Consider the following 22,096-nt stretch of genomic DNA (forward strand, 5'->3'; position numbering starts at 1 on the left):
ATCGGCAACGCTGTGGACCGGGATTACGCTTCAGGAGTTGCCCCTGATGTCAATGTCTATATATGGACAGAGACATCAAGCGCTTCATCCAGGAGCGGAATCCCCAGCCACACAGTGGCGCTAGCAGATAGCAGAGCTGGGAGATACCTTCCTGCTTTGCTATAGTATGCAATAGTACCTGTGTACTGATCACGCAGACACTATTGAATGTGGCGTTGCTACAGCTGTAGCAGCTGCTAGCGGTGCCGCCGGCCATGGGGGGCCCATCCCGACTGGCAGCATGGGCGTCCTCATTCCCGGTGTCGCCGCTATGGCTGCTATGGGCGGAAAGGCGGATGCTGAGTCACCGGGCGCTTCTGAAACAAGCAGGGGAAAGGTAGCCAGTGCAGCGCCCCCTTCCACCTGCTAGAGTTATGCACCCAGTGCAATGGCACACCGTTCTGGCCGGCCCTTTGTGGCACTATGTACAATGGGGGTGTGGCGCTATCTACAAGGGGGGTATGTGGCGTTATCTACAAGGGGATGTGTGTGGCATTATCCACAAGGTGATGTGTGTGGCTCTCCCTACAAGGGGGCTGTGTGTGGCGCAATCTACTGAAGGGCTGTGTGTGGCGCAATCTACAGGAGGGCTGTGTGTGGAGCAATCTACAAGAGGGTGTGGTGCTCTCTACAAGGGGGGGGTGTGGTGCTATCTACAGGGGGGCTGTTTGTGGCGCTATCCACAGTAGGACTGTTTGTGGCGCGATCTACAGGGGGCTGTGTGTGGTGCTATCTGCAGGGGGCTGTGTGTGGCGCCATCTGCAGGGGGCAGTGTGGAGCGCCATCTACAAGGGGCACTGAGTCTGGCGCTATCTACAGGGGGCTGTGTGTGGCGCTATCTACAGGTGGGCTGTGTGTGGCGCTATCTACAAGTAGGCTGTGTGTGTCCCTATCTACAGGTGCGATGTGTGTGGCCATATCTACAGGGGGGCTGTATGGGGCCCTATCTACAGGGGGGCTGTATGGGGCCCTATCTACAGGGGGGCTGTATGGGGCCCTATCTACAGGGGGGCTGTATGGGGCCCTATCTACAGGGGGGCTGTATGGGGCCCTATCTACAGGGGGGCTGTGTGTGGCGCTATCTACAGGGGGCTGTGTGTGGCGCTATCTACATGGGCAGTGTTGAGCGCCATCTACAAGGGGCACTGTGTGTGGCGCTATCTACAGGGGGCTGTGTGTGGCGCTATCTACAGGGGGGCTGTGTGTGGCGCTATGTACAGGGGGGCTGTGTGTGGCCCTATCTACAGGGAGCACTGTGTGGCACTATCTACAAGGGGCAGTGTGTGGCATTCCCTACAGGGAGCAATGTGTGGCATTCCCTACAGGGAGCAGTGTGTGGCATTCCCTACAGGGAGCAGTGTGTGGCATTAGCGCCGAAACGCGCGTTGGGGTGGACCTTGGCTGCATTCATTCTGTTCATTCATTATGGGTATGTGAGACCTCATCTATTTTGTGTACTTTACTTACCTTATTACGGAATCTCTGCATGTTTGATCCCATTGTGTGGCGCTATCTACAGGGGGCTGTGTGTGGCGCTATCTACAGGGGGGCTCTGTGTGGCGCTATGTACAGGTGGGCTGTGTGTGGCCCTATCTACAGGGGGGCTGTGTGTGGCCCTATCTACAGGGAGCACTGTGTGGCACTATCTACAAGGGGCAGTGTGTGGCATTCCCTACAGGGAGCAATGTGTGGCATTCCCTACAGGGAGCAGTGTGTGGCATTCCCTACAGGGAGCAGTGTGTGGCATTAGCGCCGAAACGCGCGTTGCGGTGGACCTTGGCTGCATTCATTCTGTTCATTCATTATGGGTATGTGAGACCTCATCTATTTTGTGTACTTTACTTACCTTATTACGGAATCTCTGCATGTTTGATCCCATTGCATTTATAAATGACATGTGTGTTGTTACGTTTATTGTACCATAGTACTGCTAACTTATTTTTTGACTATAGGGTGTGATTCTATTTAGTCTACAGTACTTTGCATTCACATATGCACATAGCTGACCTATTTACTTTAATAGACTATACTCTCAAAGACGCTCACACACTCATGTCATATTATTTTCCATCAAGGGATACACATGTGTCTCACTAACCGTTCATATATAGATACATGGTTTGGTTAATGCTCCAGTCAAGGATCCGTGTTTTTACTGTGGGTTTATGGATTCTTTTTACATGTCTTATTATATGTTAATAAAATATTTTTGTATTTTCATTACTTCTTTGTTTCTCAGCATTTATTTTCTCTTTTGGTCTCGCTATCTACAGGGGGCTGTGTGTGGCGCTATCTACAGGGGGCTGTGTGTGGCGCTATGTACAGGGGGGCTGTGTGTGGCGCTATGTACAGGGGGGCTGTGTGTGGCCCTATCTACAAGTGGGCTGTGTGTGGCCCTATCTACAGGGGGGCTGTGTGTGGCCCTATCTACAGGGGGGCTGTGTGTGGCGCTATCTACAGGGGGGCTGTGTGTGGCCCTATCTACAGGGGGGCTGTGTGTGGCCCTATCTACAGGGGGGCTGTGTGTGGCCCTATCTACAGGGGGGCTGTGTGTGGCCCTATCTACAGGGGGGCTGTGTGTGGCCCTATCTACAGGGGGCCTGTGTGTGGCCCTATCTACAGGGGGCCTGTGTGTGGCCCTATCTACAGGGGGCCTGTGTGTGGCCCTATCTACAGGGGGCCTGTGTGTGGCCCTATCTACAGGGGGCCTGTGTGTGGCCCTATCTACAGGGGGCCTGTGTGTGGCCCTATCTACAGGGGGCCTGTGTGTGGCCCTATCTACAGGGGGCCTGTGTGTGGCCCTATCTACAGGGGGCCTGTGTGTGGCCCTATCTACAGGGGGCCTGTGTGTGGCCCTATCTACAGGGGGCCTGTGTGTGGCCCTATCTACAGGGGGCCTGTGTGTGGCCCTATCTACAGGGGGCCTGTGTGTGGCCCTATCTACAGGGGGCCTGTGTGTGGCCCTATCTACAGGGGGCCTGTGTGTGGCCCTATCTACAGGGGGCCTGTGTGTGGCCCTATCTACAGGGGGCCTGTGTGTGGCCCTATCTACAGGGGGCCTGTGTGTGGCCCTATCTACAGGGGGCCTGTGTGTGGCCCTATCTACAGGGGGCCTGTGTGTGGCCCTATCTACAGGGGGCCTGTGTGTGGCCCTATCTACAGGGGGCCTGTGTGTGGCCCTATCTACAGGGGGCCTGTGTGTGGCCCTATCTACAGGGGGCCTGTGTGTGGCCCTATCTACAGGGGGCCTGTGTGTGGCCCTATCTACAGGGGGCCTGTGTGTGGCCCTATCTACAGGGGGCCTGTGTGTGGCCCTATCTACAGGGGGCCTGTGTGTGGCCCTATCTACAGGGGGCCTGTGTGTGGCCCTATCTACAGGGGGCCTGTGTGTGGCCCTATCTACAGGGGGCCTGTGTGTGGCCCTATCTACAGGGGGCCTGTGTGTGGCCCTATCTACAGGGGGCCTGTGTGTGGCCCTATCTACAGGGGGCCTGTGTGTGGCCCTATCTACAGGGGGCCTGTGTGTGGCCCTATCTACAGGGGGCCTGTGTGTGGCATTCCCTACAGGGAGCAATGTGTGGCATTCCCTACAGGGAGCAGTGTGTGTGGCATTCCCTACAGGGAGCAGTGTGTGTGGTAATATCTACAGGGAGCAGTGTGTGTGGTAATATCTACAGGGAGCAGTGTGTGTGGTAATATCTACAGGGAGCAGTGTGTGTGGTAATATCTACAGGGAGCAGTGTGTGTGGTAATATCTACAGGGAGCAGTGTGTGTGGTAATATCTACAGGGAGCAGTGTGTGTGGTAATATCTACAGGGAGCAGTGTGTGGTAATATCTACAGGGAGCAGTGTGGTAATATCTACAGGGAGCAGTGTGTGTGGTAATATCTACAGAGATCAGTGTGTGTGGTAATATCTACAGGGAGCAGTGTGTGTGGTAATATCTACAGGGAGCAGTGTGTGTGTGGTAATATGTACAGGGAGCAGTGTGTGGTAATATTTACAGGGAGCAGTGTGGTAATATCTACAGGGAGCAGTGTGTGTGGTAATATCTACAGAGATCAGTGTGTGTGGTAATATCTACAGGGAGCAGTGTGTGTGGTAATATCTACAGAGATCAGTGTGTGTGGTAATATCTACAGGGAGCAGTGTGTGGTAATATATACAGGGAGCAGTGTGTGGTAATATCTACAGGGAGCAGTGTGTGGTAATATCTACAGGGAGCAGTGTGTGGTAATATCTACAGGGAGCAGTGTGTGTGGTAATATATACAGGGAGCAGTGTGTGTGGTAATATCTACAGGGAGCAGTGTGTGTGGTAATATCTACAGGGAGCAGTGTGTGGTAATATCTACAGGGAGCAGTGTGTGTGGTAATATCTACAGGGAGCAGTGTGTGTGGTAATATCTACAGGGAGCAGTGTGTGTGGTAATATCTACAGGGAGCAATGTGTGGTATTATCTACAGGGAGCAGTGTGTGTGGTAATATCTACAGGGAGCAGTGTGTGTGGTAATATATACAGGGAGCAGTGTGTGGTAATATCTACAGGGAGCAGTGTGTGGTAATATCTACAGGGAGCAGTGTGTGGTAATATCTACAGGGAGCAGTGTGTGTGGTAATATCTACAGGGAGCAGTGTGTGTGGTAATATATACAGGGAGCAGTGTGTGGTAATATCTACAGGGAGCAGTGTGTGTGGTAATATCTACAGGGAGCAGTGTGTGGTAATATCTACAGGGAGCAGTGTGTGTGGTAATATCTACAGGGTGCAGTGTGTGTGGTAATATCTACAGGGAGCAGTGTGTGGTAATATCTACAGGGAGCAGTGTGTGGTAATATCTACAGGGAGCAGTGTGTGTGGTAATATCTACAGGGAGCAGTGTGTGTGGTAATATCTACAGGGTGCAGTGTGTGTGGTAATATCTACAGGGAGCAGTGTGTGTGGTAATATCTACAGGGAGCAGTGTGTGTGTGGTAATATCTACAGGGAGCAGTGTGTGTGGTAATATCTACAGGGAGCAGTGTGTGGTAATATCTACAGAGAGCAGTGTGTGGTAATATCTACAGGGAGCAGTGTGTGTGGTAATATCTACAGGGAGCAGTGTGTGTGGTAATATCTACAGGGAGCAGTGTGTGGTAATATGTACAGGGAGCAGTGTGTGTGGTAATATATACAGGGAGTAGTGTGTGGTAATATCTACAGGGTGCAGTGTGTGTGGTAATATCTACAGGGAGCAGTGTGTGTGGTAATATCTACAGGGGGGCTGTGTGTGGTAATATCTACAGGGAGCAGTGTGTGTGGTAATATATACAGGGAGCAGTGTGTGGTAATATCTACAGGGAGCAGTGTGTAGTAATATCTACAGGGAGCAGTGTGTGTGGTAATATCTACAGGGAGCAGTGTGTGTGGTAATATCTACAGGGAGCAGTGTGTGTGGTAATATCTACAGGGAGCAGTGTGTGTGGTAATATCTACAGGGGCGCTGTGTGTGGCATTATCTACAGGGGGCAGTGTGTGTGGTAATATCTACAGGGGGCTTTGTGTGGCATTATCTACAGGGGGCAGTGTGGAGCACCATCTAAAAGGAGCACCCCATCTACAGTGTGACACTATCTGCGCTGGTATTTACGCTGCCAGTAGTGGTCAGCACATATCACCTCGCCCTAGTGATAAAGTGAGACATCACCTGCCTGTAAAAAACAGATAACCAGAGAGATACCGGCCACCATAGTGGTTGTCAGCCAAACTAGTGCAGACGGTTTTGTTTCTTTATTTGGATGCAGAAATTCTGGGAAGAAAACCATGCCCCATTAGCCACACCCATGAGATAAACCACGCCCCATAAGACACCCACCAAAGAAGCCACACCCTAATTGTCCTTGGAAAGAAATGTAAAAAGTTGACAACTATGTATAATCAGAACCAGAACCTTTTTTTTATTTTTCTGTGGATGTAGCGGAGTGAGGTCTTATTTTTTGTGGGACGAGATGCAGTTTTTGATAATTTTATAATATTTTTTATTTATACTTTTAGAGCTGCTAGTCTTTTTTTATTTTTTAAAAATGTTTTTTACGGTGTTCACCGTGCGGGTAAATAACATTATATTGTAATCGTTCTGACTCTTACGGATGCGGTGATACCAGTTATGTTTATGTTTTTTACGTTACTTTAGAGAAAAAATGGGAAAAGGGTTTGTGGAGGTTTTTTTTTACATTTTAAATTATTTTTATTCATAAATGAAAACGTTATTTTACTGTTTTTTCTAAAAAAATGTATTCCTGTTCTGGGGGACTTGAACTAGTGATGATTAGATCTCCGGTACAAATCACTGTAACACTAATGTATCGCAATATATCGTGATTAATATTAAGGGGTTTATAGGAGCAGAAAGATGGCGGACCTTCATTGCCCCCCATGCTGCCATGACAACCATCCATCGTGTTGCGTGGGGACGATGAGCTGTCAGCGAGGACCCCCGTCTTTCTTACAGCTTAGTTTCTGCAGTCGCTGTTGACCACAGAATCTAAGTCTATAAATGGCCTTAATCACAGTTCTCTCAGGTTTCCAGCCCAGGGTGTCAGGTGTTCCCTATGTCGGTAAATGTCCTGTTCAGGAAGGGGTTAAATGAGTAAAATACAAGTTTGTACTGAATCTTATTCCACAAAACAATGTATCACTCTGCTCTGCTCTACCTGCGCTATAACATGATGATAAGAGATCACACTGCATGTTTCCTTTATATATAACGTCACCTCAGCTGCTGCAGAACCTCACAGTTCATATCAAAACACTGACTGCATAGTGTGCACCACGTCTTGTGCGATGTCAGCAGTGTCTCCCCAGTATCCGCCATGTGTCAGGTTGTCAGGAGTCAGGTCTTTATTGTCTAGGGGGGGGGGGAATGTCTTCATTTTACTCTTCTCATCTGAGAGATATGCTATAAATGTCTGATATATGGGGGTCCCACCTCTATGTGGAGAACAGAAAATCTACATCTTATCAGCCCCGTGTGCACATACCCTTAAAGTGACACGTCAAATTTGAGCAGTGGATCTGTCTTAAACAGGTCAAAAATAGGCCATGGATTCCACTCCCAGAGGAGTCCCTGTCGTGACTGTCCATATATGGACAGAGACGTCAGGGGCTCCCTCTAGGATCACAATTCCCAGCCAAGTTGACGGCAACGCTCTGGCAAAGCATTCTGCTCCTAGTGGGAGCTTCAGTGGCGCTATCTACAGGTGCTGGGGTGCTATCTGCAGGGGTTTGGCATATAAGTTTGATTAAACTAAGGGGGAGATGTGCCGGCACTTGTGGAGAGAGCCGGCGGACAGGAAAGTGCAGCGCTGCACACATTAAACCCCTTTCCATTCTGCCAAGGTTTATTTATGTGACAACTGCCCGGGGCATCAGCGGTTTGAACGAATATTGCCGTATGGCCGATGTGAAGGGGTTAATAAAAGCGTATAGAAAATATTGTCTATAAAGGTGTACACAGCCTGTAAGAGGCTAATAAGCATTTGACACACTCACAATTTTTTGGGTTGCAGGGCACTCTCAAAATAGAGGCCCCTGTGTCCCGCCACTTTCATTTATATTTTTGTCCACAGAGGGCAGATACAGGTAAATACTATGGCGGAGCAGGGAGCCAGTTACGCCCCGCTGTTCGCTCTTGTAGGCCACAGTCTCCTTTAGGCCTGCGGCTTACAAGGTGCAGGGACCTCGACACCGGTAGTGAGGACCTCAACATTGTAATTCCGGCTCTGATCAGTAAACATAGAAGTGTAGAGAGAAGTGTCTGATATATAGACAGATATACAGTAGTCATGTATTCAGTCACTGTGTGTTTCCTACAGATGGATCCAGTAGGAGAAATCCACCAGAGAGATGTCCCAGTCCTCTGTATTCCCAGGACTGTCCAGAGGAAAATCACAATGTCCCAGAGAATCATCAGGTAGATGAAGCTGAGCCGTATACCAGATCTATATAGGGGGTGCGGAGCTTTTTGGTCCTCCGGTCATAGATGCGGTCATAGATTTTGGTGGTTTCTTATGTTGATCTGTTAGATTCTTCGCACTCTGCTGTATTGTACTGAATTGTTACATATGTGAAATCAGAGGGAAGATCTGACTGATATTAAAGTGGAGGATGAAGAAGAAGAAGAGCGGGTGAGGGGCGATCAACCGTGTAAGAGTGAAGTGGAGGAGGAAATTCCAGGAGGTGTTACCAGAGGTCAGTAATAATGACATTAGAAAGTGAATTGGGAGGTTTGTTAAGGTGGGGTTCCTCCTTAGTTGTACATTACAGTAACACGTCAGACACTGTATTATACATAGTGCAGGACCTGAGGGAGATGTGACCTCACATAGAAGTTCTCTACAAGGTGTTCTATGGATCCGGTCATGCACTAGGCTTAGTGTCAGATTTTGGAGGCACCAGCTGTGATTAACAGCCGGGATCTGATGAAACTCAGTTTAACCACTTATAGGGTGTGTGTCATCAGAAAATGACCTATTGTTTAAAGTTTTTATGTTAAAAATATTTTTACGATTTCTTTTTTTTTTTAAGTCATCTTTATTTAAAAATTATCCTAAAATCTTGCATTTTTCCCTCTGGCCACTGAGTCTTATAGTAGACTGATCCTTCCTGTTCTGTAGAGATCAATTCTCAGCATACATCTCATTATCATTACATGCAGGATTACACTGACAGGTAACACCTATATATAGATATCACATGATCAGGACTGGCCTTAGGTTGGATGGCGCCCTGTGCGGGACTCCCTGTTGCTGCCCCCTACACAAACCAAATATGAACCACATATATAGACACGCACATACTGGAACATATATACTGTGCATACATAGAGACAGATATTTAGGCATACAGGCAATTATACATACACACATCTGGAATATATGCATACAGGTAAATATGTAGGCACACAGACACACACACACACACACACACACACACACACACACACACACACACACACACACACACACACACACACAGGCAGATAAATACACAGACAGGAACATATACAAATACATAAAAGGCACAAAGATACATTCACAAACAGACCCATATATACCCAGTACAGATAATGTAGCAGATTTCGCATGCAGTCCTATGTAACACAACAGATAATACAGTGATAACATCCACTACATTATCTGTACTCCGTTATCACTGAATTATCTGTTGTGTTACTTAGGACTGCAGGTAACGCTACTACATTATCTGTTCTCAGAGAGTTATCACTGTGTTATCTGTGGTGTTACATAGGACTGCAGGTAACATCTACTACATTATCTGTTCTCAGAGAGTTATCACTGTGTTATCTGTGGTGTTACATAGGACTGCAGGTAACATCTACGACATTATCTGTACTCAGAGTTATCTACAATCCTATGTAACACCACAGATAACACACAGTGATAACTCTCTGAGTACAGATAATGTCGTAGATGTTACCTGCAGTCCTATGTAACACCGCTAATAAAACAGTGATAACCCTCTGAGTACAGATAATGTAGTAGTGTTACCTGCAGTCAAATGTAACACCTCTGATAACACAGTGATAACTCTCTGAGTACAGATAATGTCGTAGATGTTACCTGCAGTCCTATGTAACACCGCTAATAAAACAGTGATAACCCTCTGAGTACAGATAATGTAGTAGTGTTACCTGCAGTCCTATGTAACACCACTGATAACACAGTGATAACTCTCTGAGTACAGATAATGTCGTAGATGATAACTATACCCACAGACACATATAAACTCACCCACACACAGAGGCATATATATAAGGGGCAGCAGAGTATATAAGGGGCAGCAGGGTATATAAGGGGAAGCAGGTTATATAAGGAGCAGCAGGGTATATAGGGGGCAGCAGGGTATATAAGGGGCAGCAGGGTATATAAGGGGCAGCAGGGTATATAGGGGGCTGCAGGGTATATAGGGGGCTGCAGGGTATATAGGACGCAGCACAGATATCTTCATTTTATCTGTTCTACTTTAATATTAAACACACACTTTTACAAAGAGACATAAACACATACATGCACACACACACACACACACACACACACACACACACACACACTGTAACATATACACACATATACACACATATACACACACACACACACACTGTAACATATACACATACAGACACACACACACACACACACACACACTGTAACATATACACATACTGTATACACACACACAGAGACACATAGATTCTCACCATCTCTCCTTGCTGACAGGATCACAGGTTTCTTGCAGGACAGGCTGTGGGCGGAGCTTCCTCCTTTTCTCTTGCTCCTTGGCTCTATTTACTCCGTGTGTGTAACTAAGAGAAGAGCACAGAGTAGAGGCAGAGCCCAGTGGCGCCCCCTACATGCTTGGAGGGGGCAGCGCCCTGTGTGCTCGCGCACCCCTAAGATCGGCCCTGCACAGGATACACCATTCACAATAGACTGACACTTGCAGTTCTGTAGAGATCACTTCTCAGCAGTCATCTCACTTTCATCACAGGCAGGATTACATAAAGAGGAAAACATTTTTAACCCCAATGTTGCCGTTATGTGCGGAAAATGAAGGGGGGAATTATTAATGTGAGGCACAGAGTCTTATGAATTTTGAACCTCGACGTGCCTCATATTAGTAGTAATTAATCCCATCATGTACCTCACACATTAACTCATGTAAGGAGAAAGAGGCAGCACTCTAGGCTGCCTCTTTCTCCTTACATTTGTATACCATTGGGGATTTACAAGTCGGATCCCTGGAGGCCGGCACCCTTATGCCCTGGAGGTTTTTGTTCTACTGTGCTGCCCATACACCTTCTCTCACACATTAACTCAATGTTGCCCATTATGACTGTGAGCTACATAATGGGATTAATTACTATTAATGGAGGTTCAAAATTCATAAGACCATGAGGCTCAAATCAGAAAGTGGAAGGACTTTTTATTTTTTGGGCGTTTTTTAAATTTATTATTATTGTTAGCAAAGTATCGTTTTGGTATTTCAAATTGTAATTCTACATGAAGTATCGGTATCGAAGTCCAAATTCTGGTATTGTGACAACCCTATTGTAGAAATCGCTTCTCAGCAGTCACCTCATTATCATCTCAGGCAGGATTACACTGACCGGTAACCCCTATATATAGATAACACAGGATCCACCATTTATAAGAGACTGATCCTTCCTGTTCTTTAGAGATCACTTCTCAGCAGTCATCTCTTTATCATCACAGGCAGGATTACACTGACGGGTTACACCTATATCCTCAACACTAAAATTGCAACACCAAGGAGGAAACGTTTTGGAATTGTGGAAATCACAGGCAGGACTACACTGACAGATAACCCCTATATATAGATAACACAGGATCCACCATTTATAAGAGACTAATAGACCTCCATTCCATCCTCCATTGCCGTCTTGCTGTGCACCATGATAGCCTTTGAGAGCAGTGGTGTGTAATCTCCGGAAATATACACCCCCACACCGCGCAATCACCGGAAATATAAAACCCCTCACACCGCGCAATCACCGGAAATATAAAACCCCTCACACCGCGCAATCACCGGAAATATAAAACCCCTCACACCGCGCAATCACCGGAAATATAAAACCCCCCCACACTGTGCAAACACCGGAAATATAAAACCCCCTCACACCGCGCAATCACCGGAAATATAAAACCCCTCACACCGCGCAATCACCGGAAATATAAAACCCCTCACACCGCGCACTCATAGGAAATATAAACCCCTCACACCGCGCAATCACCGGAAATATAAGCCCCTCACACCGCGCAATCACCGGAAATATAAACCCCTCACACCGCGCAATCACCGGAAATATAAAACCCCCCCACACCGCGCAATCACCGGAAATATAAAACCCCTCACACCGCACAATCACCGGAAATATAAACCCCTCACACCGCGCAATCACCGGAAATATAAACCCCTCACACCGCGCAATCACCGGAAATATAAACCCCTCACACCGCGCAATCACCGGGAATATAAACCCCTCACACCGCGCAATCACCGGAAATATAAAACCCCCTCACACCGCGCAATCACCGGAAATATAAACCCCTCACACCGCGCAATCACCGGAAATATAAAACCCCCCCACACCGCGCAATCACCGGAAATATAAAACCCCTCACACCGCGCAATCACCGGAAATATAAAACCCCTCACACCGCGCAATCACCGGAAATATAAACCCTTCACACCGCGCAATCACCAGAAATATAAACCCCTCACACCGCGCAATCACCGGAAATATAAACCCCTCACACCGCGCAATCACCGGAAATATAAACCCCTCCACACCGCGCAATCACCGGAAATATAAACCCCTCACACCGCGCAATCACCGGAAATATAAACCCCTCACACCGCGCAATCACCGGAAATATAAACCCCCCCCACATCGCGCAATCACCGGAAATATAAAAGCCCTCACACCGCGCAATCACCGGAAATATAAACCCCCCCCACACCGCGCAATCACCGGAAATATAAACCCCTCACACCGTGCAATCACCGGAAATATAAACCCCTCCACACCGCGCAATCACCGGAAATATAAACCCCCTCACACCGCGCAATCACCGGAAATATAAAACCCCCCCACATTGCGCAATCACCGGAAATATAAACCCCTCACACCGCGCAATCACCGGAAATATAACCCCCCCCCCCACACCGCGCAATCACCGGAAATATAAACTCCTCACACCGCGCAATCACCGGAAATATAAAACCCCTCACACCGCGCAATCACCGGAAATATAAAACCCCTCCCACCGCGCAATCACCGGAAATATAAAACCCCTCACACCGCGCAATCACCGGAAATATAAACCCCCTCACACCGCGCAATCACCGGAAATATAAACCCCTCACACCGCGCAATCACCGGAAATATAAAACCCCCTCACACCGCGCAATCACCGGAAATATAAAACCCCTCCCCACACCGCGCAATCACCGGAAATATAAACCCCTCACACCGCGCAATCACCGGAAATATAAACCTCTCACAACACGCAATCACCGGAAATATAAAACCCCTCACACCACGCAATCACCGGAAATATAAAACCCCTTCACACCGCGCAATCACCGGAAATATAAACCCCTCACACCGCGCAATCACCAGAAATATAAAACCCCTCACACCGCACAATCACCGGAAATATAAAACCCCTCACACCGCGCAATCACCGGAAATATAAAACCCCTCACACCGTGCAATCACAGGAAATATAAACCCCTAACACCGTGCAATCACAGGAAATATAAACCCCTAACACCGCACAATCACCGGAAATATAAACCCCCCACACCGCGCAATCACCGGAAATATAAAACCCCTCACACTGCGCAATCACCGGAAATATAAACCCCCTCACACCGCATAATCACCGGAAATATAAACCCCTCACACCGCATAATCACCGGAAATATAAACCCCCTCACACCGCGCAATCACCGGAAATATAAACCCCTCACACCGCGCAATCACCGGAGATATAAACCCCTCACACCACGCAATCACCGGAAATATAAACCCCCCCCCGACACCGCGCAATCACCGGAAATATAAACCCTTCACACCGCGCAATCACCGGAAATATAAACCCCCCCCCACATTGCGCAATCACCGGAAATATAAAAGCCCTCACACCGCGCAATCACCGGAAATATAATCCCCCCACACCGCGCAATCTCCGGAAATATAAAACCCCTCACACCGCGCACTCACAGGAAATATAAACCCCTCACACCGCGCAATCACCGGAAATATAAACCCCTCACGCCGCGCAATCACCGGAAATATAAAACCCCCTCACACCGCGCAATCACAGGAAATATAAACCCCTCACACCGCGCAATCACAGGAAATATAAACCCCTCACACCGCGCAATCACCGGAAATATAAACCCCTCACGCCGCGCAATCACCGGAAATATAAAACCCCCCGCACACCGCGCAATCACCGGAAATATAAAACCCCCCCACACCGTGCAATCACCGGAAATATAAAACCCTTCACACCGCGCAATCACCGGAAATATAAAACCTCTCACACCGCGCAATCACCGGAAATATAAAACGCCTCACACCGCGCAATCACCGGAAATATAAACCCTTCACACCGCGCAATCACCGGAAATATAAACCCTTCACACCGCGCAATCACCGGAAATATAAACCCCCCCCCCCACATCGCGCAATCACCGGAAATATAAAAGCCCTCACACCGCGCAATCACCGGAAATATAAACCCCCCCCACACCGCGCAATCACCGGAAATATAAACCCCTCACACGGCGCAATCACCGGAAATATAAACCCCCTCACACCGCGCAATCACCGGAAATATAAAACCCCTCACACCGCGCAATCACCGGAAATATAAAACCTGTCACACCGCACAATCACCGGAAATATAAAACCCCCCCACACCGCGCAATCACCGGAAATATAAACCCCCCCCACACCGCACAATCACCGGAAATATAAACCCCTCACACCGCGCAATCACCGGAAATATAAACCCCCCCCACACCTCGCAATAAACCCCCCCCCCCCACACCGCGCAATCACCGGAAATATAAACCCCTCACACCGCGCAATCACGGAAATATAAACCCCCTCACACCGCGCAATCACCGGAAATATAAACCCCCCCCCCCACACCGCGCAATCACCGGAAATATAAACCCCCCCCCACACCACGCAATCACCGGAAATATAAACCCCCCCCCACACCGCGCAATCACCGGAAATATAAACCCCCCCCCCCCCCACACCACGCAATCACCGGAAATATAAAACCCTTCACACCGCGCAATCACCGGAGATATAAAACCCTTCACATCGCGCAATCACCGGAAATATAAACCTCCTCACACCGCGCAATCGCCGGAAATATAAACCCCCCCCACACCGCGCAATAACCGGAAATATAAACCCCCCACACACCACGCAATCACCGGAAATATAAACCCCCCACACACCGCGCAATCACCGGAAATATAAACCCCCCACACACAGCGGAATCACCGGAAATATAAACCCCTCACACCGCACAATCACCGGAAATATAAAACCCCTCACACCGCGCAATCACTGGAAATATAAACCCCCCCCACACCGCGCAATCACCGGAAATATAAACCCCTCACACTGCGCAATCACCGGAAATATAAAACCCCTCCACACCGCGTAATCACCGGAAATATAAACCCCTCACACCGCGCAATCACCGGAATTATAAACCCCCTCACACCGCGCAATCACCGGAAATATAAAACCGCTCACACCGCGCAATCACCGGAAATATAAATCCCTCACACCGCGCAATCACCGGAAATATAAAACTCCTCACACCGCGCAATCACCGGAAATATAAACCCCCCCACACCGCACAATCACCGGAAATATAAACCCCCCACACACCGCGGAATCACCGGAAATATAAACCCCTCACACCGCGCAATCACCGGAAATATAAACCCCCCACACACCGCGGAATCACCGGAAATATAAACCCCTCACACCGCGCAATCACCGGAAATATAAAACACCTCACACCGCGCAATCACCGGAAATATAAAACTCCTCTCACCGCGCAATCACCGGAAATATAAAACGTTCTGTTTCTCAAAATGGCGTCGCAAAACTGTTTTCTATTTTGGACACATTTTTCTTTCCTTGTCGAAGATAAATCTATAAATTTGGTGTCGTCGTAATCGTATTGACCCGGAGAATAAAGGTAACAAGTTATTTTCACCGCATGGTGAACGCTGCAAAAACGAAACCTAAAAATCAATAGGATTCACTGCGTTTTCCGCTATTCCAGCCCACAATTGTTTCCTCTTTCCCAGCACATTATAGGGGACATTAAAGGGGTTTTCCACGATCGGACAACTGACGACCTCCACCAGATAGGTCATCGGTATATGATCTGTGGGGGTCTGACACCCGGACCCCACACCGCTCAACTGCTAAGGCTGCCTCCGGGCACCAGACGTCCATGCTGAAAGCAGATGCTCCGGTCACGGAATAGAGCGGTCGTGCTGCAGTGAATAGGAGCAGAGCCTTTAGTTCTGCAGAACGGCCGCTGTGCAGTGGTCGGGGCCATTTGCTTCCGGCTCCAACTACTGCATACCGATCAAAACATCCGGCAGCCGGAGCAGCTGATCTGTGCGGGGTCCGTGTGTCGGACCCCCACCATCATAAACTGATGACCTATCCAGTGGAGGTCATCCGTTGTCTGATCGTGGAAATCCCCTTTTAAAATTACTTCACGTCCAGCACAAGACATGTTCTCATACGGCTATGCCAACGGAAAAACCAATAAGTTCTGGCTTTTGGAAGGAGGGAGGAAAAATTTGAATTGGCTGCGTGTCCAAGGGGTTAAGTACATAAGAAGAGACAAACATTAATGAATGACAGACTGGTCCAGAGGGAGAGAGACCCTGCCCTCGTAGACTACTAGGGGAAGCACGGGAGAAATCTAGACGATGATGTGAGGAACAGATAAAATGAGAACAAAGAAGGTCTTGTGAGGACCGGAGATTATGTGTGGGGAGGTATCAGGAGATTAGGGCAGAGATGTATGGAGGGGATGGTTTGTTGACATCCTTGCATGTCATTTTTAATATGTATAACTTAATTTAGTAGGTAATGGGTGGCCAGTGACCGCAGAGGTGGAATGAGGGGACAAGGTAGATTTATCCTTGCAGCTGAGTTGAGAATGGGTAGGAGGGGTGCAATAGTGTTAGATGGGAAGCCACAGAGAAGGGTGTTGGAGTAGTCTAGACAGTAGATGATGAGGGCATATATACTGGCATGTTTGTCTGTTCGAGGAAAGACTGACTTCAAGAGGTTTTTGAGGTTGAGGCAGCAAGAAGTGGTAAGCGCTTGGCTGTGCTATTTGAAATTAAGGGTTATCCCAATGCAGCGGACCTGTGAGACCGGGAAACGTGTGGAGCCATTAATTGTGATTTGATAGTTCTGGTAAGGGGGTTGAGTGAAATGGGGAAAAGATGATTCCGTTTTCTCCATGTTAATCTTAAGGAAGTGGGAGGTGAAAGAGGAGATAACTGTTAGACACTCTAGATAGCAGGGAGGTAACATCAAGACCAGAGGTAAATTTGACCAAAGATTTAGATGGAGAAGAGTAAGGGATCCAGAACACTGAGACCCATAAGGGAGCGATAGTAAATCTTTAGTTGGTAAGGTATGAGGAGATCCAGGAGAGGGCCAAGTCTGTGATGTCAAGGGACTAGAGAATTTGTATCAGGAGGGTGTGATCGACTGTGCCTAAGGTGGTGGACAGGTCTAGAAGGAGGAGCACAGAGTAATGTAGAAGCAGAGGACAGGTCTAGAAGAAGGAGGAGCACAGAGTAATGTAGAAGCAGAGGACAGGTCTAGAAGGAGGAGCACAGAGTAATGTAGAAGCAGAGGACAGGTCTAGAAGGAGGAGCACAGAGTAATGTAGAAGCAGAGGACAGGTCTAGAAGAAGGAGGAGCACAGAGTAATGTAGAAGCAGAGGACAGGTCTAGAAGCAGGAGCACAGAGTAATGTAGAAGCAGAGGACAGGTCTAGAAGGAGGAGCACAGAGTAATGTAGAAGCAGAGGACAGGTCTAGAAGGAGAGGCACAGAGTAATGTAGAAGCAGAGGACCGGTCTAGAAGGAGGAGCACAGAGTAATGTAGAAGCAGAGGACAGGTCTAGAAGGAGGAGCACAGAGTAATGTAGAAGCAGAGGACAGGTCTAGAAGGAGAGGCACAGAGTAATGTAGAAGCAGAGGACCGGTCTAGAAGGAGGAGCACAGAGTAATGTAGAAGCAGAGGACAGGTCTAGAAGGAGAGGCACAGAGTAATGTAGAAGCAGAGGACAGGTCTAGAAGGAGGAGCACAGAGTAATGTAGAAGCAGAGGACAGGTCTAGAAGGAGAGGCACAGAGTAATGTAGAAGCAGAGGACAGGTCTAGAAGGAGGAGCACAGAGTAATGTAGAAGCAGAGGACAGGTCTAGAAGGAGGAGCACAGAGTAATGTAGAAGCAGAGGACAGGTCTAAAAGGAGGAGCACAGAGTAATGTAGAAGCAGAGGACAGGTCTAGAAGAAGGAGGAGCACAGAGTAATGTAGAAGCAGAGGACAGGTCTAGAAGGAGGAGCACAGAGTAATGTAGAAGCAGAGGACAGGTCTAGAAGGAGGAGCACAGAGTAATGTAGAAGCACAGGACAGGTCTAGAAGGAGGAGCACAGAGTAATGTAGAAGCAGAGGACAGATCTAGAAGGAGGAGCACAGAGTAATGTAGAAGCAGAGGACAGGTCTAGAAGAAGGAGGAGCACAGAGTAATGTAGAAGCAGAGGACAGGTCTAGAAGAAGGAGCACAGAGTAATGTAGAAGCAGAGGACAGGTCTAGAAGGAGGAGCACAGAGCAATGTAGAAGCAGAGGACAGGTCTAGAAGGAGGAGCACAGAGTAATGTAGAAGCAGAGGACAGGTCTAGAAGGAGGAGCACAGAGTAATGTAGAAGCAGAGGACAGGTCTAGAAGGAGGAGCACAGAGTAATGTAGAAGCAGAGGACAGGTCTAGAAGGAGGAGCACAGAGTAATGTAGAAGCAGAGGACAGGTCTAGAAAGAGGAGCACAGAGTAATGTAGAAGCAGAGGACAGGTCTAGAAGGAGCACAGAATAATGAAGAAGTGGGGGAACAGGTTTAAAAGGAAAAGCACCAAGTAATGTAGACGATGGAGGACAGGTCACGCTTTACAGAAGTCTGTGTGTAAGATGTGACTGCTAAGTGATAAGATGATGCAGAGATCCTGCACACCCAGCACAATACATGCTGCTTCCTCACACTAAACTACCAGGACATACACACTGTATTGGTGGGACGTTCTGCGCATGCACACTGGTCTGGCGGGATCTTCTGCTCCTGCGCACTGGACTGGCGGCAACTTCCGCGCCTGCACACTGGTCTGGCGGGACCTTCCGCGCCTGCACACTGGTCTGGCGGGACCTTCCGCGCCTGCACACTGGTCTGGCGGGACCTTCCGCGCCTGCGCACTGGTCTGGCGGGACCTTCCGCGCCTGCGCACTGGTCTGGCGGGACCTTCCGCGCCTGCGCACTGGTCTGGCGGGACCTTCCGCGCCTGCGCACTGGTCTGGCGGGACCTTCTGCGCCTGCGCACTGGTCTGGCGGGACCTTCCGCGCCTGCGCACTGGTCTGGCGGGACCTTCCGCGCCTGTCCGCTGGTCTGGCGGGACCTTCCGCGCCTGCCCGCTGGTCTGGCGGGACCTTCCGCGCCTGCCCACTGGTCTGGCGGGACCTTCCGCTCCTCCACACTGGTCTGGCGGGACCTTCCGCACATGCTCGCAGGACTGGCGGGACCTTCCGCACATGCTCGCAGGACTGGCGGGACCTTCTGCACATTCACACGTGACCGCCGGTTCCCATTAACCATGGTTAGTATCTGTCTTTCAGATGTGAATAAAGTTACTATCCGGTAAAATAATCTACAAGGAAAAGGGGAATACTATAATAATTAAGAATTTTAGATGTCTCTGAAGATCCAGGATCTCTGAGGTAACTTCTAATATCTGTAAAAACTTATATTAGGGGTGTATTCATTCATAAAGGGCATCTGTCGCATTGACCACCAGTCTGATCTGTTGGCAGCAAATTATATAGCAGGGGGAACTGAGCAGATTGTGTCTCTCCATTCTTTTCTATAGGAGTTACAGGAACCGCCTAACAAGGCCACCCAGAGGTGGAGCCGCATCTATCAGACATTTCTGGCATATCCCGGGGGGAAATGTCTGTGTTGGGAATACCCCTTTATTCCATGTGGTGACGGCTCTGAGAAGATGTTTCTCTCAATGATGAATAAGTGAGGTTCTGTATGTCACACATGATGTTGTCCCCTGTATGATCTCCATCTTCTCCTTTCTTCATAAAGACATCTGCAGTACTAGATCCTCCAGTTCCTCCAGTTTTCTCATCTTCTCCTTTCTTCCTAAAGACGTCTGCAGTACTAGATCCTCCAGGTCCTCCAGTTTTCTCATCTTCTCCTCCACAACGTTCCTTCTCCTGAATGACCCACCAAGGATGGACAAGCACAGGAATGAGATGAGCAGAAGAATATTAGACTTCACCTTGGAGATCATCTACCTGTTGAGCGGAGAGGTAAACTTTTCTACATTATAGAACAAGTCCCACATAGGGAAGGGACAATACATAATAGGAAGAATCCAGTGTCCTGTATAACAGCGTCCAGACCTTCCAAGTGACGTCAAGAAGCTGAAGATCAGCCACCAATATGGTCAGTTATGTGTCATGTCACCAATGCAGCAATAGTAATGTTGTAGAGCAATGAGAATGACCAGGAACCAGGAGGATCAGGATGACCTCTATATAGAAACATAGGAGATGACGGCAGGAGGAGAGCACATGGTCCATCTAGTCCCCCCAATATTATTTCCTTTTTAGTTTTGGCCTCGTTCTATTTTCTCAATGTCTTTTTGTAGGTGAGGTCTCCGGTATTATAGATGTGGGGTCACTAGAGGTCTATACAGCGGGGTCACAATCTCCCTCTTTCTACTGAGGGGGGAATACTGTGTTCAGTTCTCTAAGTGTCTCTCTCCATACACAGGAGTACACAATAGTGAAGAAGACATCGGGTGACTGTACGACTCCCATCATCCATGAGTCAGGAGGATGGAGCAGTAGTCCCATCACAGAGCCTCCCCCTCACTCCCGGATACATGAGAAGAAGATCTTAGAACTGATCTACAAGATGACGGAGCTGCTGACTGGAGAGGTGACACTGCTGGGAATGCTGGGAAATTCTACAGTAACAGCACTGGAGGTGTCTGGGTAATGACTGTATCATTGTGTGTGTCAGGTTCCTATAAGGTGTCAGGATGTCACTGTCTATCTCTCCATGGAGGAGTGGGAGTATCTAGAAGGACACAAGGATCTGTACGAGGAGGTCATGATGGAGGACTACCGGCCCCGCACATCACAGGGTGAGAAGAGACAGATATATATTGGCATTACTGTGGGCACAGGCTGGACTGGCGGTCATGTTGAGGCCTTAATACCGTCATGTGCAGCACATATACACGTGTGTACAATGACATGTAATGTAGGAGCTCCACAATTTCGGCTCCTTTTACATCACATTAGATCCCTGTGTTTCGTGCTGCCGGCTGCTCATAACTCTGCATTACAGGTCACATTACATTGTACAGCGCTGGCGGCCGTTAAGGATACGGGAGTCATGAAGACGGGCAGGACACGCTGTCTCCTAATGCAGAGTTATGGGCAGCCGGCAGGGTGGACTATGGGCAGTCGTGCTGTAGTCAGAAGTAAACCTGGTAATACAAGTCATGTAGAAAGACGATTATCGGCACACTCCGGCAGTATAATAGTTTCCTATATAATGTCAGTATAATCGGAGGTTCTCTTTAATATTACAAGTTATGGGCACTAGATTCTGGAGATGGGACGCTGATCCAGGGATTTATTCTGATTTCCAGATTTGGAGTCGGGGAGGAGTTTTCCCCTAATTAGACAATTGTCATCCACCTCATGGGGGTTTATCTTCCTCTGGATCAACACGGTCGGATTATAGGTTGGTCTTGATGGACTTGTGTCTTTCTTCATCCTTAGTAACTGTAACACAGAATGTATGGAGCTAAATTTACCACGAATATAAAGTACAACGTGTTCTGAAAAAACAATCTCACAATGTCTTGGATAAGTAAAATCTTATTCCCACTTATGATACGTCTCCACATGGCGTAAACACGGCGGAACGTCCAAAACTCATTTTTGGCGCGACGTGTAGATGAGATTTGTTAAAATCTCACCCTCATTGCTACTACTGTAATACGCTGCAGATTTTCTCGCAATTAAATACTTTGCAGAAAATCTGCATCTTATCAGCCCCGTGTGCACATACCCTTAAAGTGACACGTCAGATT

At 48.4% G+C, this 22,096-nt stretch overlaps 1 long non-coding RNA gene across 2 annotated transcripts in view; it reads left to right on the forward strand.

The window, feature by feature from the left end:
• LOC142714047 (uncharacterized) overlaps positions 1-20,906 on the forward strand; it is a 30,158-nt gene extending 9,252 nt beyond the window's left edge. The window contains exons 1-3 of one of the 2 annotated variants that reach the window (XR_012870265.1): positions 8,156-8,269; positions 20,131-20,294; positions 20,761-20,906. This is a non-coding gene — a long non-coding RNA (uncharacterized LOC142714047). Of the gene's footprint in view, positions 1-8,155; positions 8,270-20,130; positions 20,295-20,760 lie in introns of those variants that run through there. The other variant, XR_012870266.1, reaches the window with a different exon arrangement.
• Positions 20,907-22,096: the final 1,190 nt, after the last annotated feature.

The sequence above is a fragment of the Rhinoderma darwinii genome, unplaced genomic scaffold, assembly GCF_050947455.1.
Source record: "Rhinoderma darwinii isolate aRhiDar2 unplaced genomic scaffold, aRhiDar2.hap1 Scaffold_4377, whole genome shotgun sequence".
Lineage (NCBI taxonomy): Eukaryota > Metazoa > Chordata > Amphibia > Anura > Rhinodermatidae > Rhinoderma > Rhinoderma darwinii.